Source organism: Sinohyriopsis cumingii, chromosome 7 (genome assembly GCF_028554795.1).
Source record: "Sinohyriopsis cumingii isolate HCF-2022 chromosome 7, ASM2855479v2, whole genome shotgun sequence".
In the NCBI taxonomy this organism is placed as follows: Eukaryota; Metazoa; Mollusca; class Bivalvia; order Unionida; family Unionidae; genus Sinohyriopsis; species Sinohyriopsis cumingii.
This window is the reverse complement of record NC_142967.1, coordinates 79,089,975-79,111,440: the sequence shown is the minus strand read 5'-3', so window position 1 is coordinate 79,111,440 and position 21,466 is coordinate 79,089,975. Positions and strand designations below refer to the sequence as shown.

General features: G+C 33.4%; 1 long non-coding RNA gene across 1 annotated transcript; it reads right to left on the bottom strand.

Annotated features, from left to right (window-relative positions):
- Positions 1-18,271: 18,271 nt before the first annotated feature.
- On the bottom strand, positions 18,272-21,216 carry LOC149795597 (uncharacterized). The gene is made up of 3 exons (XR_016422131.1): positions 21,003-21,216; positions 20,176-20,316; positions 18,272-18,418 (listed from the first exon to the last, which is right to left on the bottom strand). It is a non-coding gene; the product is annotated as an uncharacterized LOC149795597 (long non-coding RNA).
- Positions 21,217-21,466: the final 250 nt, after the last annotated feature.

Genomic DNA, 21,466 nt, shown 5'->3' with positions numbered 1-21,466 from the left:
TTTATATTTTCTCTTGCTATGACATTGAACCTGTGTCAGTGTACTTGACTGTGACACTCTAATTGTGATATCTTGATTGGTTCAAAAATCATACTCCAAACAAGAAAGTAATGGTCACAGTTTAGACTTTTCCTTGCTCTGACCTTCTCCTCATAGAAGGCATAGGCATTAAATTTTAAGTTATTATAAATATTTTGCAAAGAATTAATAAAAAAGTTTAGAAAGTCTGCTTTAGAAAAGTAAATAAGTCACAGTACTACATTTTTCCTTGCTGTAATCTTGATCTTTAAGAATGGGTTGTAACTACTATTCACAACATACCAATTAGTAATGACATAAATTGAGCCAAAAGTTGATTCAAATATTTTCAGTTATTCAAATGCTATACTCTAGAAAATGCAGATAGAATTTCCTCCCAAGTAAGGTGCTACCATGGGTCGTATTTCAGTGCCCGATCCTGAGGGAGATGAAATATATCGCCCATGTATTTAACTCCATACCTAGCTGAATAAATTGTTGAGATGGTGCTAGGTGGGATTTTTCAATGTTCATGAGAAGCCCAGATTGGTAACAAGGGTTATTACGTGTAACTCACTAATGCTGCTAGCTGTAGGATGTCGTCCAGGTAACTTGATGTTGTTACAAAAGAAAAGGTCCAGACATGTGCCTTTACTCAATTTCTCAAACGAGAGAAGACCCAGGGGCCGATGTTGAGCCCTTATGGGATGATAACAGAAGTCACACCATTTCATTTTCCCTTACTATGATCTATATTTTAACACAGGAAGCAACACAAAGACAGTACATGATATATAACTGTGTGAAGTTTCATTAAAATATCTTCAGTGGTTCAAAGATTATACTCTAAAACAGGATACCTTGACCCTGAGGCAGAAGACATGTGACACACTGTATGGTCATAGTATATACTTGGGTAAAGTTTCATGAAACTCAGCTATGACAAAGTCAAGAACCAGTAAAATAAACATTAACTGATGAATGGACAATGCTATAACATAATATACCCAACTTAGATGGGAGTATCAAAAGATGTAACTGGTCAGTGGAGTATGAAAAGTAGGATCAGGTTACAGTATACTTATATTATAGCGGCTTAATACTCTTCAAGTAAGGTTTCATGACTGTCCAATAGAAAGGATACAAGAAACTGACCTAAATGTACAAAGTATACATGATCCCTGGGACACAAAAAGTGGGTCACTGTGACTGACTTGTAATACAGTGGTGTAGTACTCTTTATAATATATTCACATACACAGTTTTAAGTCTAGACAATAAGCTAGGTCTATGATACTTATCTAAACATAAAAGTAGGTCATTGTGACCCACCTATGGTAGCCTGGAGGGGCCTCTCCAGAATGTATGCATACACAAAGTTTCATAACTGTGCAATGAAAAGGGTCTAAGAAACTTATCTTAATGTAAAAGATGTATACAATCATTGGAGTATCAAAAGTAGGTAGGGGGCCCCGAGTGGCCGAGTGGTCTAAAGCGCTCTTCGTTACGGATCACTGCCATCTCACCTCTGTCATCGGCGGTTCGAGTCTAGGATTCAGCCAATGTGGGTATGTGAGAAAGCTTGCCAGTAGCTTCTTGTGGGTCGGTGGTTCTTTCCGGCATTTTCCCGGGTTCTTCCTCCACCATTAATACTGGCCGCCATGTATAGCCTATCGCGTACTGAAAAATGGCGTTAAACCCCACAACAACAACATCAAAAGTAGGTCAAAGTTACAAACTTTTGGCATGGTGATATAGTACTCTTTAGGCTGCATAATTTTTTATACATGTAAAGCTTTATGACTGTACAAGCAACCATGCTGAAAAAGCAAAATTAATACAAAGGTATACACCTGTTAATGCCTATACTGAAGATAATGACTATGATGACTATGACACCAGAGGTATAGTATAACCTCACCAGCATCAAAAAGAAAAAGGACTGATTTGCAACATTTGACTTTTTCATTTGCAAACAATCAAATTGCTTATTAAACTATCCTGATTACACTTTGGGGGCATTATTATCTTTACAAAATTTGCTGTCATTTAATGTCTGATTTCCATTCAATTTAGTTAGTATGCTACATTTTAGACAATTAGTGCTTGATTCATCAGAAATAAAAAAAATAGGGTCATGACCAAAATCATAAGATACAACAAAACTCTGAAGTTAAGTTCATAGAGATAAAATGAACTTTATGCTTTTAGAAATGAAACATTTGAAATACAATAAAGTCCTATTTAAACAATGTGCAATAATATTGCCAAGAAAGCAGACCCAGATTGATCATCATGTAATGATCAGGGTCCACAATGTTCACTAGAAATCACAGGTAAAACTAATAACTCACATCTGCCAGTGGATTATGACAGTGGATCTGTTCATGAATTATTATGACAGGTCTGTCCATGAATTATGATGGCAAGTCTATTTGAAGATGATACTGGCAGACTTGTATGTATATTATAATGACAGATCTATGAATTATGACAGTAGATATGTCCATGAATTATACTAGCAGGTCTGGCACCCATCTTCATACATCTTTATTCCATCCTCAACTAAGTCTGCACCACCATATTTTTTAGATTAAAAATGAAAAGTCAGAGCGTCAGTGCTGAACTCTTTTGGAAATTCTGAGGATATGATAAAAAAATAAATGCTTGTTGGGGAGAGGGGCATAACGAACACCTCTAAGAATTTATCATCAAGTGATAAAATAATCACATAGTGCTACCTTGACTATTACTGTACTTGAACAAATGGGTATGACTCAGAATACATGAAACACTGCCAATTTAAGATATATATAAAGGTATCAATGGGTACCTAGGTACTAACCTGTTCATTATTACCTGGGTAATAAAATTAGATATAGGGTACCTATTTAGTCCATGTTGAAAAAAACACCCCAAAAAACAACATTTTTTTATAGTTTAGATCAAAGATTATATCAAGCAATGTCATGAGAGAGCAGGATACAGAATAATGAGTACAGTTCATTGTTTCAAAGACTATGCACTAGAAATGGATACCTTGACCTTGAGGTAGAAGGCATGGTTATGGTATGTGACACACTGTATGATCATAAGGTATAGATGGGCAAAGTTGCATGAAAATATTTCCAGCTAAGACCATGTCATCAACCAGTAAAATGAACATTAACTGATGAATAGACAATGCTATAACACAGTACACCCAACTTAAGATGGGAATATAAAATGGTGTGACTGGTCAATGGAGTATGAAAAGTAGAATCAGGTTACAGTATACATATATTATTATAATGGTATGGTGCTCTTAAAGACATATGTACATGTATTGATGACTCTACAATAAATAGGGTACAAGAAACCCAAACATAAATATACAGAGTGTACATGATCAGTGGAAAACAAAAAGTAGGTCTTCACAATATATGTACAAAGTCTCTGGTGTATACAATGAACAGGGTCTAAGAAGCCCATCTAAACACGAAAAGACAGTGTATATAATTAATGAAGCATATAAAGTAGGTCATGGTGACCTGTGCTCATGGTATATTGATTTAGTACTCTTGAGGATGTGTGTACATACAAAGCTTTATAACCATACAGGGTCTAATGAACATAGTCCTAAATATACAAGATGTACATGATCACCAAAGTACAAGAAGTCGAAGTGACAAAGCTTATGACATGGTGGTATAGTACTCTGAATAGGCTGCATGCACATGTAACATTTTATGAGTGTACAAGCAATCAAACTGGAAAAAGGAAACTTGGCACAAAGGAATACATTTGTTGATGCCCCATTGCTGAAGATGATGACCATAATACTAGGGGTACAATATATCCTCTCCAGCAACAAAAAGACAGAAAGGACTGATTTGCAATACTTAATTTGCAAACAATCACATGCATATTAAACTATCCTGATTAAACTTTGGCGACATTATTGTCTTCACAAAATTTGCAAACATTTAATGTTTGACTTCCATTCAATTTAGTTAATATGTTGCACTTTAAACAAGCAGTGTCCAAGTCAGAAGGAATCAATTAACCTTTCAGTCATGACAAAAATTCTATCAGGTGTCAAAAAACATAGGTCATTTAAAAAAAACCTGATAGATATAATGAAGTAGAAGCTATTAAAAATGAAACTTCATAAAGATAACGTTAACCAATGTGTACTAAAAGTACAAAAAAAGATGACACCACATAATGTGCTGGCAGATCAGGGTCCACCATGTTCACCTAAACTCAAAATTAACAAACAGCTCATATCTGCCAGCAGATTATGACTACAGATTTTTCAGTGAATACTGACATCAGATCTGACAGTGGATTATATATCAGATCTGTCAGTGGGTTATTTATCAGATCTGTCAGTGGATTATAACATAAGATCTTTCCATGTATTGTGATTAAAGGTCCCTTTGTACAGTATGATGGCAGATCGGTCCATGACTGATGATGGCAGATCTTTCTGTGGATCAAGATAGCAGATCTGTCCATGGAATATGATGACAAATTTGTCAGTTGATTACGACTACGAATGTTCATATACCATTCACAACTGTGTGCATGTTAATTAAACCAATGAATTCAGTATTCATTATCAACCTTCAATATTACTTACCATAAATGTCTGTGAAAGTAATGATGTAGCACCCATCTTTGGTTATCTTTATTCCATCCTCAACTAAGTCTGCACCACCATATTGTTTAGATTCAAAATGCAAAGTCAGAGTGTCAACACTGAACTCTTTTGGATCCTTTGTGGACACAATGATGCTTGTGGGTGGGGGCATATCAAACACCTCTAAGAATTTACCATCAAGGATTTTCTTGGATACTTTATTTTGAAGATCTTCATGATCTGTAACAAAACATGATAACAAACAAAATCTGTTTTACATTATTTAATCCAGTATCATCTTCGTATTTTATATCCATATCTTATCTATCCAAATACTATCCAAGGGACATCAAAAGAAAGACTGATGATAGATAAATGGAAAGACATATGGATGGACGGATGAGAGGTAGAAAGAAGGATGGATACAAATATACATACCATATATACCCACTTGTAAGTCAGATCCAACTGGACAAACTGCAGACCAAGATCTGCTGCTGCATAATGCAATCTGTTAGGAGTAATCAGTAGAACAGCATAGACCTTAATCTGCCAGACTGCATTACACGATGGCATACCAGAGACTGTACTGTTTGCAGTTGGATTGGACTTAACAATCAGGTATCTATGGTTATGCACACACATGGACATATTGACGGTAGATGGATGAGATAGAATTGATAGAAAGATAGATACAAATATGTGTACCATATATATTCAATTGTAAGTCATTCCAATGGCAAACTACACAGACCTATATCTGCTGTCACATAATGTTATCTAATATATTAATCTCCTAACATCAACAAAAAGATTGATGACACATAAATGAATAAAGAAATGATGGATGGATGGGAAGTAGATAAGATTAAAAGCAGGATAGATAAAAATGTAGATACTGTATACACTTGCTTATAAGTCTGATCCACCTGCACAAGCTGCAAACTGCACAGACCTAGATACACTATTGCATAATGTGCCAGCAGATTCAGGTCTAAGCAATTTATTAGGAGTAATCTGTAGAACAGTACAGACCTTAATCTGTGTAATGTGATGGCAGACCAGAGTCTATACTATTTAAAGCTGGATCCTATTTATAAGCCTGTGTATATGACAATAAATGCGCACACACATAACTGAAGCAGCCCATGAAACACTGAAATGTTAAACATGAAGGAAACTTTTACTTGTATGATATTATATACTGCAGAAATTTAAAATTACAAATTAATATACAGCTGACCAGAATGCGAAGAAAATGTAATAAATTTTCAAAACGAAAAAGTTGCAGAATTTCTGACTGATAGCCAGATAATTATTTATTTCATTACTTACATTAGCATGTTGAGTAATATTAATGAAAAAGAAACAAAAAGGTAACTATGGAAGTAATTGAAATTATTTTTGTATCTCAGTACCTCATTTATTATTGAAAAGCATACCTGGTTTTCTTTCAAAGATAACAACAGCATTTTCTCTTCTAGGTCCATAAACAATTTCCTTCACATCAACACCAGATTTTCCCTCCATATAGTTCAACAGGTGGTCATAACTTGTGCTTTCACTCAAACCAATTACCATAGTGTAACCTGGTTTTGAGGCAATCTAGAATTTAGAGAACTTTCGGTAATTTATGAGATATTTCTTGTATAAAGATACCAATACTTGATTATGTGTAACATTGATGAACATAGAATTCAGAGGACTTTTTGTAACTCACGAGATATCTTTTGTATAAAGATATCAATACCTGATTATGTGTATCAGTGACAAACATATTCATCTGCTATAAACCCAAGCATCACACCTTTTAAGGTACAATTATACATGGTGTGTGATACTGATATCAAAATCTTCAGAAATGGACTTTTAACTATGGTTTCTATAAAAAAAAGACCAAAAATTTGCAAGACATCTTTTAGCTGTGAAAATAAAAAAAAATCTGCAAGTTTATTTCACTACAGTGTGTATTTCATTTTGAGAACAAAAAATAATTACAGATTTAATACAACAAAGTCATGAAAACAAATGTTTACCTCCTCTGATTTTGCTCCTGAAAATAAATAAAAGAAATTAATTTAAATTTTGCTTGGTGTGTCAAAAAATGTTAATATCATTTAAAACATTTTCATGTTTAAAGAAAAGAATTAACATGTCAAATCTCTACCATCAAAATGCATGTTACAATTTACTAGCACATAAAGCAATATTACCTATTAGAAGGAATATAAAGGAGTGTTTTGCCCTAAACCACTATTATCTACCTTTTTTAAATAGTTAAAACAAAAACAATGTTAATTTCATGAGATACATCTAAAGACAAGAAATTACTTGTAATGACTGCCCATGTCATGATTAGCTAAACCTTCACAGTTAATGTAATTGGCTGGATGATGCTTTTTACACTGAACTTTCACAGCTAATGTAATTGGCTGGATGATGCTTTTTTTTTACACTGAACTTTCACACTAATGTAATTGACTGGATGATGCTTTTTTTTACACTGAACTTTCACACTAATGTAATTGGCTGGATGATGCTTTTTTCACACTGAACTTTCACAGCTAATGTAATTGGCTGGATGATGCTTTTTTTTTACACTGAACTTTCACACTAACGTAATTGGCTGGATGATGTTTTTTTTACACTGAACTTTCACAGCTAATGTAATTGGCTGGATGATGCTTTTTTACACTGAACTTTCACAGCTAATGTAATTGGCTGGATGATGCTTTTTTCACACTGAACTTTCACAGTTAATGTAAATTAACTGGATGATGCTTTTTTACACTGAACTTTCACAGCTAATGTAATTGGCTGGATGATGCTTTTTTTACACTGAACTTTCACAGTTAATGTAATTGGCTGGATGATGCTTTTTTTTACACTGAACTTTCACAGCTAATGTAATTGGCTGGATCATGCTTGTTTTTACACACTGAACATTTCAGAAAAAAATATCAATGCAAGTTATTTGCAAATTATAAGGACAAATTACTTAAATTCAAACTTCCAGGAGATTTTAGTCATTAGGTTACTACACAAATAAAGAAAACATATCAGCACATGTAAAGTTTCATGACTGTACAAGAAACAGTTTGACCTAAATGTACAAGATGTACATGATCAATGGATAAAGATGCCAATTGGTATCCAGGTACTCAGGTATCCACCTGTTGATAATAACTCAGGTACCTGTTCACCATATACATGTTTTCTGCCAGTGCTTGTTAAGGCAGCACTCACTTTGTTTTCAAGTTGACAATCCTTTTGACTGAGCCATGAATATGTGTAGTTTTTTAGTGCCAAGCAGAGTTCTGACTTCCAGTAAATAAACAACCTTTATCCCACAGCTTGTTTTCCCATGTGACAACTCTTAGATTGTGCCATGAATGTGGTACAGTGGAAAGTAACAGAGGGTGGTTGTTTGATCTTGCCACATAACTGCTATGTGTTCATTTGCAACCTTTAATAGATTTCATAAACTGTATCATCAAAATGTTACTTACAAAGCTCAAACTCAGTCTCAAAATAAGCATCTGCATATGACAGTGAATGAAAGGGAGTCAGACACTATTTATGATGACCAGGCCATGATAGTTTATTAGATGCCAATGGAGGATTTCAGAACTTTATCTGACAATGAGTATGAAATCCTGGACTTTGTAGCAGATGACATTAGGTAGTGACATAAACTGGAAACTGTGAATTTTAAAAAAAAACCATGGACTTAACTTCAGGTTTGTACACATTTAATACAATTTCCCTTTGACTGGGTACCTGGGTATCCAATCATTAGGATCGACAGGTACGCAGTAAAAGTTTTCTAAAATTGTGACAACTTTATAAAGGAACACAAAACGTGAGTCATGGTGACCTACTTATAATATACTGGTGTAGTACTCATCAGGATGTATGCACATGCAAAGGTACAATTGACCATACATTGAATAGGGGCAAGAAAATTATCTAAATGTACAATAATACACAATACAATCACTGGAGCAATACAAGTAGGTCAAAGTGACAAACTTATGGTATGGTGGTATTAGTGCTCATTAGGCTGTATGCGCATGTAAAGCTTCAAGTCTGTATACACAGCCATGCTGGAAAAAGCAAACTAAGCACATTTGTTAATATCTATGCTAAAGATGAGGACAATGATATCTGGGGTACAGTAAATTATATCCTGCACCTTAAAAGAGAAAAAGGATTGATTTGCAACATCCAATTTTTAATTGAAAACAATCACATTCATATTAAACTATCATGATTACACTGATTATACATTATTGTCTGCACAAAATTTGCCAACATTTAATATCTGATTTCTGCTGAATTTAGTAAGTATGCAACACTTCAAATAAATTGTGACTATACAAGTCAGAAGAATCAATAAACCTTTCTGTCATGACAAAAATTCTAGTTTATACACTGTAACATCAAAACTCTATGGCAATTTAAAAGCTCTGAGGGATATAATGAAGCAAAGTTTTTTAAATAGAAATTAAACATTTTAAATATAATTAATTTAGAAATTAAACATTTTAAATATAGTGAAGGCATATTTATTGATAAACAATATGCACTAACATATGCTGCAAATGCAAAATATGCACATTATCACTGGTAATTTGAGATCTGAATGAATTCCAGTGATGTTCCAAATAAATTCCAATCCTGAATGTGTTGATATACCAATAGCCATGAATGTGCTGATATGTAAACTGTCTTGCTGTATCATATGATTGAGTTGTTGCTATAATTCAGGTGGGATTGTATTACAAGATATGTCAGTTGGGGTATATTGTGAAATCTGTAGAGTAGAATGTATTGCAACATAATAAAGTCAGATTGTATTGCAACATAGTGTCATAGAGATGCATATAATTATTATTCATGTTACTGTTAACAGGTTCATCATCTAGAAAGATCAAAGTTCATAATCAAGGCTTGGTATGAAACTCAAAGCCAAGTAAACAACCTACAAATTATTATTATCTTAAAATATAACTTACTATAATGGACAAAAAGGAGCTATGTAATATAGTGTTTACAAATGATCAATACAATCTACAATCATGGACAAACATTAAAAACACCATAGAGATATACATAACAATGACAGTAGAGTATGACTGCTGGTCATGTATGTGGATTATGACATCAGATTTGTCAGTAGATTGTGATGGCACAAATGCTACCATTTGGACACTGGTGGATGAAGTTCAACCTTTGGTGACATGCCATTAATCATGTAGATATGTGAAAATTAACATTGTTCATAGAAACAGTGCATTTATCTTTATGCAATAAACAAGGATACCAAGTTTTCTATATACATGAAGTTGTGATATATATATATATATATATATATATATATATATATATTCATTTAACACATCTTTATGCAGAAACCATTGTTCCTTTTCCAGTCAAAGTGATCTTAAACTATGACCTGAAATCATTTTTTTCTTTTCTTACATTCAGAGACCATGACATTTTGAACTCCAAACTAATAATCTTATTCTTTACCCAAACTGTTATCCACAACATCTGATCCCACTATGTGATGTAAACATTGTTATTGTGCATAAAACATTTTAATTTCCAGTTAAAGTTACCTTTGAACCAAGAATCAATTAAAATTAGCCTTTTCCTTACCCCAAGTGTAAGCTGCTTGCAAAGTCTGACCACACTAAGTGATGTAGAAGATCAGTATGATTGCTTTCTGATGAAATTTCTTCTAATACTGTTGGCTGCATTATGTTATGAAAATAATTCTTTTAACTTTCTATAAGTGTTATATTTACATCCATATTTCATTTCACATTCCATCTTCTTTGCAAACCACCATAACATATTACCATGTCTGTAATTCATTTTAGGGTTTTGGAGAAAATGAAGTACTGTTACACCTTTCCTATGCAGCAGTCACAGCATATGTTTTTATAATACATTTGAAAATGATCCTCTCCCTTGCAAAAAGTGGCAACTTGTATGTTAGGATGTATGTTCTTTATTTGAAAAAATGCACTACTTAATTTTTTTGATTTTTTTGTGTAAGTACTTATTATCTATTTATGTTCCTATTAGTTACAGCATCCTTCATGTGATAAATTGGCAATGTTCAGGCACGATAAACTGTCACACAATATAGATTGAATAAAATCTCTTTCTTTCTTCAGACTACAGTCATATTTCTTTACATGTAGTGGTGATTGGCTACAAACAGTACAACAGCAACAAAATGCTATGTAGTCAGTAAAACTCGTAAAGTTTTAGTTCTCAGTTACAAATGCAGTCTTTCTCCACAATGATATTTAGTAGACAACTTTTCTTCTTAGAAATTAATTTGTACTGCAACAATGAATTTATTTCTACTTTGTTGAAATATGGATTTGCTAAACAAGGCATTAATTCTGCAATTCCAAACAGCCATTATTTAAAGGTAATTTTTGTTTGAAATAGACTAAAAACATAATGACTGTGGAAGAACATAATCTGTATCATAAATAACACACTGGGGCCATTTGCTACTAATAATGTACACCTCTCCCTCAATAACTCAGGCACAATGGAGTCCCAAAAACTGGGCATGACTATAAGTGGGGGCACAAGTTACTGAGTTACCTCCCCAAAAAATGCTAGACATTGAGAAAACTGCAGGGGGTGGGTGGGAACTGGGCTGTTTAGTTACTGAATCTTCATTTTATAATCACAATGAGAATAACTGTCAATAAGACTTCTAATTAAGTTGTTCATTATTCTGTATAAATTACATTTATTTTCAAAAAACCAACATCTGAAACATCGTTAACATTATTCCATATGGTTTCAACAATAAACACATGTTACAAAGTATTCATTTTGCTTGGTTGCCTTGCTATCTTTAATCACATTTATGATTGAGAAGGTTAATTTAACATAGCCTAATTATATTTGGTACACAATAATGTTTATAACAATGTTTGTTTAATCAAATGAAATGAGTTCATCCAACAAACAACCAGGGCTGCTAGATCCTAAGCATGTAAGATTTGCATTTCTTTTAACTTTTCTTTTATTCCACCTCCTTCATTTAATTCAAAAGACATAATTAATGTGATAATACAAAAAATAAAATAGGTCTTCTAGTCATATATCAAACAGCAACATGATTTACATCAATCTACCACAATCCACTAGAATCTACCACAATGTATTAAAATCTACCACAATCTACTATGAAAATAATGCAATTGACCCCAATCTTCTACAAATCAACCAGTATATATATATATATATATATATATATATATATATATATATATATATATATTAAAAATAACGTGGCTTTAAAAGTGTTGGTATAAAGCATTTTGATACACAAATACTAATCAAATTGTGATCCACCCATGACACAATAATACACATATAAAAGCATTCTTGCAACTGTGTGCTGTTGGTAACACTTAAATATATGCTGGTCTACTGTGGCATTTTTCATGCTTGATAGTAGTTTATTTGGGAACATTGTTTTGGATCATGGTACACTGTAGTGGATTGTGGTAGACTGCAATTGATTGTGGTATATACTTGTCGGTTGTGTTATTTTCTTGCTTGATTGTAGAAGACTGTGGTTGATTGATGTATTTTCTTAGTCTATTATTAGTGATTGTAGTGGACTGTGGAAGACTGTGATAGATTGTGGCAAGTTGTGGTAAATCATGATGCACTGTATCAAAACATGGTCAGCACTTATTAGGTTCTCAGAGAAATGCTCACAGACATAGTGATTATGGTAGAGTGACAAATTTTACGTTTAAGTACAAGAGAACACATTGCATTTATGATGACTGCACCAAAATGAAGTGAAAGATAGAACTAAAACACAAATTTCACTTGATAAATTATTTAATTGGTATTTATTTATTAAAATACTGCCTCCACTATGTGCAAGTGACATTTTCATTGATAGAAATTTCCTTGAACATTGTTAATTACGGTGTACTAGGAATGTTAATTAGAAAGAAAATGTAACAAATTATATGACTTCTTATTAAACGCTGATAATTTTGTAACGTTGATTAAAATTTCCATGTCCTATCTATCCTTTCTGAAGATAAAACGAGAGATATATCAAAGTTTCATTTACCAATTTTGATTGTGATTTTCCTTAAGTTCAACAAATAGGGATAAATTTTTTGTATTTTCTGATTATAAAAAATGGGATCCAAAACCTGACACCACACAATATGCAGGTTCATGAGTTATCAGGATGCAAGTTATCAAGGGAGTGGCATATATACTGGCTTACACTGTGGCTGGCATGAACTTCAGCACAACAATCTGTCTTTACTAATCAATGTAGCCTGCTTCCCTGTTTTTAATTCTACAGCTTTGGAGAAAATGACGTACCATAAACAACTTCCTTTGCGGCAGACAAATTTATAGTACATTTGAAAAAGATTCTTTACCTTGCAAAAAATCCTGAGCAACTTGTATATTAGAATGTATATGTTTATATTATGCAAAAAATGCATTACTTGAAGTAGAATCTACCATACGCTTTTTAATATCCCCCACATGAGAAGCAGTTTCATAATGTTACTTAAATTTAAAACATTAAATCCATTTCTAATACTTTATTTGTAAGCACTAATTATGTTCCGATTATAGCATCCTGCATGTGATAAAATGGCAATGTTCTGGCATGCTAAACTGCCATATAATATAGACACCTTACAATTTTCATCATCTTTTTCCAAATCTGGCTGATATCTCTCCAAACATTAAGCCATGTGCGCAATGTATGTTAAAATTCAACAAGGATAAAGAATGTAAGAACACAGGGATCAGGTTGATTAAAACCTTTTTTGTTCTTTCTTCTAAATATTTTAAGAGACTGCTGCAGTGGCCTAGTGGTTATAACGTCTGCCTCGGATGCGGGAGGCTGTGGGTTCGAACCCTGGCCAAGTCTTACCAAAGACTTATAAAAATGGTACTAACTAACAGCTGCCTTGCTTGGCACTCAGCATTAAGAGGTTAGTGTTAGGACTGGTCGGCCTGGTGTCAGGATAATGTGACTGGGTGGGACATGATGCTACATGTCTGTGGCATTATGCCCCGGTGCTAGACATCACAATAAGCTGCTATACTGCAGACATTGTAGCGATATGACTGAACAATTGTCAAAGCTACCTTAAAAATCCAAATCACACACACACTAAATATTTTAATTACAAACCTGGTAGGAATAAAATAAAATGTGTTAGAAACTACAGTCCTATTTCTTTATATCTAGTGACATCTGGTTACAAATGAAATTTCTTAGTAGGGCAACACTGTATTTTTTTGTTAAAATAGGGAGTTGCTAAATGCACCATTTAGTCTTCAGTTTCAAACACCATTGTCTAAAGGTCTTTCTTGGTATGAAATAGAACTCTATAAACATAATGATTATGGAAGAACCTGATCTGCATCTTAGATAGCACAATGGGACAATGAATCATGACACTTAGCAATTTTTTTGTCATTTAATAAAACTGGAACAGAACACTTCTTTTTTTAACACAGTCTATTATGTTTGGAGGTTTCTGGGTGAATTGATCATTATTTTTTCTATATTTAGTAACGTATCAGTGCAGTTTTAAAAACCTGAAAGGCCTTTATACCTTGGTGCTTTTGAGAAAAGTTGAAAATAGGAGTTGATCATGGAGGATGGTTTTTCTAGACTTGGTAATGGTGGCAATATATGAGTGCAAATCTGCATTATTTGGATAAACTAGAAAGGTCCAGATGGCTGATCAATTTTGCTTTTAACATTTTCACTTGTCCAAACATTTCATTTTCTTGCCTCGGTTTGATGATATGTATGCATTTTAATTCAAATTACAAACAAGAACCAATGTAAAACATATTTATTCTTCAAAGGGCTTAAATGTTTAGATTCTGCTCTTATCACGGTTATATATATATATATATATATATATATATATAGATACACACTAGTTCTTGCTCTGATTTGGTAGCATGCGCACTTCCATCAGCAAGTCTGGAAAATATTTTTTCTGGAATTCAGACCTTCAAAACTTCTTCTCTCAAGGCTTGACCAATTGACAGAACAATGTCCCTTGTCCCGAGTTTGTGCTTTAAATTAGCCCCAAGTTTAAAACTTTTTCTCTAGGAAAGCATACCGGAATGAGGTGTAGAGTGCATTAAAGAGAGCCTAATTTTATTTGTTATTCATTTCACTCTCATTTAGCTTAAAATCGTCTTCCCTAGTGAAGTGTTAGCAACTTCAACTTCATGGATTTTCTGCACATGCTGGCTAGTGTCATATATACAATGTGCTGCACAGACTTTATGAGATCCAAAACTGTCATAAAGGCTGCTTGATTAAATCCTGAATTTGTCAGTTCCATGGACAAATACACTGGATGAATTTCCAACCTATGCTAGTCTGGGAAATTGTTTACAAAAATTGCACAAGATCTTTCTTTCATAGCCAATAAATCGAAGATATGGATAATTATGAGCCCAATCTGATGAACATTTCTTTATAAGTTTTGCTGTATTTGACAATTTTTGCTGCTGTAGAGTCTGACTCATGTCTCTCTGAAGGATTAGTTACTTCAGACTCAGTGGAAACCTTAAACTGTTTCCTTCCACTTTCATGCGAATTTTCCTTCTTTGCAAGAGATCATAAGATGCGTCCTGTCTTTTAAATGAAAATACAGATAGCTTCTTTAACATAATTGTTTTACTTCAAATCCAGTATTATACACTGAAATCAATCCTTTGTATAATCAATTAAAAACAATTAAAGGCTCATTATTATCATTTAATCAGATTGAAAAGGAAATGGCACTCATGTTGACAAAGTGCCTCATTAATTTCATAGCAATGACTTGGATGGAAATCAAAGGGTGATCCATTTAGGAGCATCTGTGTTAAGAAAAAACAAAATAACAAGGTCATTTAAAGCACTGCTTATCAATGATATTGAAGTTGTTTTGTTTTGAAGTGTTTTGATTGGTTGATAATTTTGTCACTTTGTCCAATATGCAGTCAAACAGTAATCAGTAAGAGAATGTGAACACATGTGACAGTTATCAAGGATCACTTACTATAGTATCAAGCAATCAGTGTACTCAGAAGACATGAATAGCCAGATAAAAGTAGACACAGTGATTAAAGTATCAAAATTAGCACATGCCCAACATGGTTTCAAATAATAAAAAAGCACTTATCCCAGACTAGTGTTTTGGAACATTTTTCTTGTCAGACTCCAGAAATGTATAGTCCAGGACATCAGACTAAAAGATTTGATCAGATTTGTCTTTCTATCAGATTGATTTCTACCAGATTTTACCAAATTATGTTCAGCAGTTTTTTGAAAAGAATATTGAAACAGCATTTGGTGACAGGAATATTGCACATGATGTATAAATACAGATGCACACTAGGTCATACAAATCTGATTAAATGATATCAGAAATAGACAATAAACAAGTCAAGCATAACTGCTTTATCTATGCTGTTGCTTACCTTAACAGTTCTACAGCCTTACTGTACCTAATTTAAAAACAAAATAATTTGTTTGACCCTCTATTTAAGAATGAAAAGGAAATTGGGTACTTCAAAGCATTTAAAAACAAATATAATTATTCCATCAATATTCTGTGCACTTACCTGACTTCTTTCTATCTTCAATTGTGTTAATGCCATCTGAGCATCGTTTCATCGTGATCTCATTTCTCATCATTGCCTCCAGCTGGTGTGTGCCAACACTAGATACACTCTTTAGACCTTTGGGATCTCTTGTGTTCTGCACAGGTGTAGCACCTCTCTTCAACTGAAAGTCTTCTATTTTCTTGTTATTCTCTCGGGCTTGGTTTTTAGATCTGTTGTCTAAATATCCACCTCTTTCACCAGATGTCTCCGGAACATGATCAGGTTTAACTTTGCCTGTTTCTATAGTAATAATCTCCTGCACCACAGTATCAACACTTTCAAATATGTCATCGGCAGTTGTCAAAATTAAGCCTGTATGATACTGATCAAAAACAAGTTTCCCTTTGTGCTTCTTCTTTAGCTCTTCTAAGGACCTGGCTATCTCAGGGCAACAGAATGATTGGTCTTTTGGCAATGGATATAGTCTTTCTTTGATGCAACCTTTGACAAATTTATCCATACCCATTATTTGGTCTGACTTCTTGGAAAAGAGATGTATTTTCATGGTCTGGTGGTTTGGTATCCAGACAAAAGGAAGTTTTATGATACAATTATCAATATAGTCACACATTTCTGGATGAACAAAAATGTCAAACTGGCAACCAGGTGAGAAAATGTCCTCCTGAACCTCATTGTGTGCAGTTTCCAGGAGCTCCATAAGATGTTTTGTAGCAGTGCTGGATTGGTCCCTTGCACATTTCAACATAACGACAGATTTAGTTTCATCAGGTGTGATTCTTAGGTTGGGAAATTTCTCACTCATTCTCTGAAGGTATCCAAGCCTTTTCAACACCTTCTGCCACACAAAGTCAATGGTCACTACAACCTCATGATTTTCAAAACAATCCTGGACAGCAGCTTTTATTGATGATATCGCTTCAAGAATATATACTTTGTCTTTTTCTGTACACACCATACATATAGCATCAGGGTCTTGCTCACCAACCAATTCAATCCAAGCATTGTCCATTTCTTTTGTCTGCTTAACTTTCTCTAATATGTCCCCCAGCATTCTGTGATCAACTAGGAAACTGTCACAGAACAAGTTCTGTTGTGCACTTGCATATACATTGCTCAATGCATCTTTTATGAACCCTGTTACTTCTTATTCTTTCTCAAAATTCTTATCAGAGATTTCAAAAATAAACAAATCATCATCATCACTTGACACTGTCACTGAACAGCCACATTTCTTTAGAATGTCATCCAAAAGATATTTTCCTTGTTTGGTTTTAGTAAAAAAGTTCCAAAAAACACGAAAATTCCAACTGCATGGTACTTTTTTCGTGTCTTTGATAATCGTTCTTTCAGACACCCTCTTATACTTGATCCAGAGTGGAAGTACACAGTTCTTACCTGTAATTATATCAAATGCCACTATGATTAATGATAATATACATGTTAGATAAATAGTCATTGTACAAAACTCAAATTGGTAACAGACATGCAGACAAATATCATAACATAATATGATCCTTATGGAGTCAATATCAAAGCAACTAGTCATAGCACAAGATTTTAAGTGATCTTTCCAATTTGCTCTCTAAAAACCATTCATACTCTTTACATAAGAATATTCCAATAATAAGCCCTGCCTAATCTCCTTGATAAAGCATATCTAAGTCATGGAGCCCTGCCTAATCTAGATAAAGCTGATTAAATCAAGAAGCCCTGCCTAATCTCCTTGATGAATATCTAAATCATGGAGCCCTGCCTAATCTCCTAGATAAAGCTTATCTAAATCAAGAAGGCCTGACTAATCTACTAGATAAAATTTACATGAATGATGTAGTTCTGAATAATCTCCCAGATAATGGCAAAAACATCAAATAACCCAAACAGTCAAAAGAAAGATGAGGATGAAAATTTGCTAATGATTAATTCAGTAGTTACCATCATCTTCTTGCCATTTCGGTGTGTCAACAAAGTCAGAGCCTTCACCAGGGTTACTGGAAACATTGCTAGAAGTCTCAGCTTTCAACAGGCTTTCAACAAAGTCACATCCTTTATCAGGGTTACTAGAAATAGTGCTAGAGGTCTCCGCTTTTAACAGGTTTTCTGAAATTTATACATAATTAGAGCCTTATAATTTCATGTTCAGAATTGAAACAATCTAAAGATATCTAACAGACTGGCAGATATTGTTGTGTCCATTCTTCACTGTGGAATATCAAGATAAACGAAATAGTCTCCATGTAAACAGTTTGACATGTAATGTCATACAAAGAGGATCCCAAATGGGTAATTATTTAATACTGAATTTATGAAACTAAATGAATATCGTCCAGCTATTGCTAGCCTTGTTAAGCAAAAGCTGGAAATTATTCAACAAGTTTCATAAATTTAATATTAAATCATTGCTCATTTGAGATTCCTTTTATCACATAGCTTTTATTTCAGTGGAAATTATTTAGATAGAAAGAAGAATGAATAATTTCTTTCATTCTGACAGATGTTGCACCTTTCATTTATTGTGCGTAAAAATAGTTCCAAAGAAAGTTAAACCAGCATTAACATTTAAAAGTAGATTATACTTTTCTAACAAACTATAAGTCGAAGAACAAGCATTCTTCTGAATAAAAGAACATTTTACACAGACAAAATCATTTTTCAACACAGAATGTCGAATGCGCATGATGTCGCTTTGTTTGATGCAGTACCCATTAAAGTGCAGTAGACTATCCATCTTTACATAACCTAAAGTGTCACCTTCACAAAATTACAATGTTGCAATATTCATGTGAAAGAAGGTTTATTGGATGCAGAAATTCCTATATTTAATGTAATGTATTTGTGAATAGATATTTGCAGTACTTGATTTGGAACAGTAGACTACAGAATATGTAAACAAATTTTATTTTGAGTCAGAATTGTATCACATATTATTGCATAAATATGCATTGGTTGGATAAACTTCTGTCCATTTGGAGACCAGTTTATGTCTGCATTCTTCTGTGAAAAGAAATGAGTGTATTTATTTCTGTACTTCTGTTAACATTTAAACCATATTTGTGTATAGGGTGGATTCCATGCTCCAGGTATACCGCTCTCCTCCACTCCCACACATCCACTATCAACTGAGCAATACCCTTAGATATTTCACTTGTTCTTGTTGTTCTTAACTTGATTTTTTGTACCTTCTTTCATGTTTTTAATGTTATACATGACATAACAAGCTCCTGTGGTGGTAAATTGGCCATATTCAGATAAGACCATTTTCCCCCAATTCCTTTTGTGCCTCAAATAGAACAATAGCTGCCAAAATGTTCATTGAAAACAAAATATTTCAGATGATGAGGTTAAAAGAGTTTTCAAATGATTGCAGCCAATCAGTGAAGAGAATAATGCACAATAATTGCATGGCCTTATTCAGACCTACTAGAATTAAATAGAGTGACATGTTCACATATTAAAATATCAAAAATATTAAACTGCACAGACTACAGGCAAAATGTACCGACTATGTGATAATATCGATTTATTTGCATGCAAGGTAAATTATTCTTAGTAAATTATAGTAAGCACTGGATCTGAAAAGCATTCATTAGATTTTCAAGAACATGGCCATGATGTTCAAGCTATTGTAGAACTGATATACTGGCATGTTCAGTCAGAAATTAGGTAAATGAAAATTGATGCAATGTTGAAAACAATAAATTTCATACAAGTATTTTGTGTACATTTAATAGATAAGAAATTCTAGAAAAAAAATTTGATAGAGATTATCCATTTTCAAAAAGAAACAATTCAGAACTGCCATAAATTATGGAATTTGTTATACCTTTCGAGACATTTTAAAAGAGAGGACTAAATACCTTTCGTTTCTGATTTTGATATTCCAATGAATGGATCGAATCTACTTCTTGACGATTTTCTCCCCAAACACTCATGGTGAAGATGAACTTTGATGTCAACACCATCAATCCTGTGTTGCTGACATAGCACACTGTCAATAACTGAAAATAGTATAAAATCCCATAAACCATCAGGAGAAAAGACTACCAATGTATTTTTATTCATGGAATTGTATTTAGCATTAAGTCACTGTTCACCTTATTTTTTTGGCCATACGGAACAAAAAAATAGTCCTTACTAATAAATATAGTAACTCTGATACAAACATTCCAATGGTGCATGCTCTTTAGCTTGTTATACTCAACAGCACACCATGGTAACTGACTTGGGTTTATTTAAATGTAGGATTCAAACCCACACCCTTTTGATGAAGAGTCCAACACACTAACCACTGAGTCACTATGGTTCCTAATCTTTGTACAAATATGTATCTTATGTGTATTTTCTGTATAAAAGCTTATATGTTCTGCAAAATAAATATTCTAAAATGCTTCTATAACTTAAACTGTTGTAAATATGGCTTTCGACTTTTCTCTGGGCCCTTGTGAGGTACTGAATATAAACTTCTTGCACAGTTATTGTAAAGATAACTTTAAAATATCAAGATGAAAGTAAATCCTCTAAATGGAGAGGTAACAAATATTAAAAACATACAGTCTGAGAAGCAGATGGGAAACAGAAAATGCTACACTTAATGACAATCCAAGAAAAGATGGGACAAAAGATTTAACATGTATCAAAACTAACTATATTCTCTCAACCAAACTATACCTATACATAAATGTACCATCATGATCCTCAAAATAAACCAGACAGTAACTATCTGCCGTGTTGATTTCCACCCTCTCTATGTCTCCCCCACCACTTCTACGCTTGTTCTCAAAGTAAAACAAGATGATATCACGTGACACAAATGGTTGTAGGTTCTTCACAAAGATGCAGTTGGAAATGGCAACCTTTGCGACCTGAAGGAATATGCCTTGTATTCCTCTCTCTTTGCATGTTTTTCTGAGTACAGCAAAATCTGGAAGAAAATTAAATGAACTAAATCTTAGATTTCCTGAGTGGACTTTACCTTAAATTTACCATGCATTCACTGGAAATAAACACACTGCCATGCATTGTTACAGTTCTGTAGTCTTAAACTAAGTAATATAAAAGAGCAAAAAGCAACAAGTTATGTAAAATTCAACAAATAATTTATTTCCCAGGAATACAAAGTAAAAAAAATTAATAGAACTTACAGTATTG